Source organism: Octopus bimaculoides, chromosome 9 (assembly GCF_001194135.2).
Source record: "Octopus bimaculoides isolate UCB-OBI-ISO-001 chromosome 9, ASM119413v2, whole genome shotgun sequence".
NCBI lineage: Eukaryota > Metazoa > Mollusca > Cephalopoda > Octopoda > Octopodidae > Octopus > Octopus bimaculoides.
Genome location: NC_068989.1, coordinates 65537135 through 65538980, shown reverse-complemented (window position 1 = coordinate 65538980; position 1846 = coordinate 65537135).

The following is a 1846-nucleotide window of genomic DNA, read 5'->3' as shown; positions in this document are numbered from 1 at the left end:
TATGTATGTGTGTATGTATGTATGTATGTATATACAGATATAACATATGTAATTGCGTGTGTTTGTATATGCATATTTGTATATGTAGATATATATCTCGTGAATTCCATTTTCCCTTTCTCTCTTTCGTTATATATATATATATCTGTGCGTGTGTGTGTGTTGTTGTTTATTGATTTCTTTTTGACTTGGCACACAAAGGCACTGTATTTTAACGGAAGCAGACAGGAGTAGGTTGTGGTAATATTTAGTCAATTAATTCCAATTCGGAGTTGAAACCACACAGTGGTTACGACCTTTGAATTCTAAATCCTGCATATCTCATTTCATTATCGCCATTATTCCGAGTAGTGGATGGCACAATCGATTGAGGTGGTGGAGTAAATGTGTTTCGGGTATATAAATACTTCCATTGTCGTTTTAAGTTCAAATCCCGCCGAGTTTGCTTGATAATTATTATTATTACCTCGACCTTAGCGAAGGCGGAGGTATTCTTTTCAGTCGTGTTTGTTTGTTTGTCCCTGGACAAGATATCTCAAGAACCGCTGGACAGATTCGGATGAAACGTTCAGGGATATTTGGCCTTGTGACTGGCACGAAACGATTAGATTTTGGGATCGATCCGGTACCGGACAAGGATTCAGGATTATTTAACTTGTTTTTTTTTTACTCAAGTTTTGGAAGCGGTCGGGTTCATTTTTAGTATTCTCGTTTGTGAGGGTAGTATTTTATTTCAGATATTCTCATTTTAAAAATCATCTCTGACTAATTGTTGAGAGGACGAGGTTTGCGTGCTCTTGTTATTATTGTTATTATTATTATTATTATTATTATTATTATTATTATTATTATTATTATTATGAAATTCAAAGCGGTGAGCTAGCGAAATTGTTACAACGCTGCACTAAATGCTTAGCAGTATTTCGTCCAAATGCCGTCACGATCGGCTTTGCTTTTCATCTTCCCGGGGTCGATAAAATAAGTAACAGTAGAGCACTGTGCTCGGTATAACCGACCCAAAACAGCCCCCCTCCCCCCAAATTGCTGGCCTTGTGCCAAAATTTGAAATCAATATTTCTTATGTTACTTAAGGCAGCGAGCTGACAGAATCGTTAGCATGCCGGACAAAATGCTTAACAGTATTTCGTCTGTCTTTATGTTCTGAGTTCAGACTCCACCGATATCTACTTAGTCTTTCATCCTTTCGAAGTTGATAAAATTAGTACAAGTCGAGCGCTGGGGTTGATATCATCGACTTGCCCCTCCCTCAAAATTCAGGCTTTGTGCCTATCGTAGAAAGGATAATTAAATTCAGCCTTCCTTTCGCAATAAAATAACAACTTCAAACATCAAGTAAACTATCACAGAATTAGGATCGAGATTTTACCAACTTTAATGATCATTGCAGCTTAATTGGTATTAGTTTTGTCGACTACTGAGGAATAAAAGCAAATATACTCACAGTCGGGTAAGCGGGATAAATAGCCGTACAACTGTTTTATATATATATATATATATATACGAGAACACTATTTAATCATGTAATCAGTCCATTGATGAAGCTACAGTCAAATACATACGACTGCAACGTGACAGTGTTGTTAAGATTGTTAAGGCGTTTCGCAAAGTAACTTTGAGTTATTCCTTCCAGCTCCCTGAGCTTCGAATTCAACTTAAGCTGAAATGAAGCTTACCTCTTTCTAAGTCCATAGATAAAGTACCAGTTCTTCTTCTTCTTCTTCTTCTTCTTCTTCTTCTTCTTCTTCTTCTTCTTCTTCTTCTTCGTTCTCTCTCACTCGTTTTCACACACACACACACTCTTTCTCTCCCTCCATCTCTCTCTCCC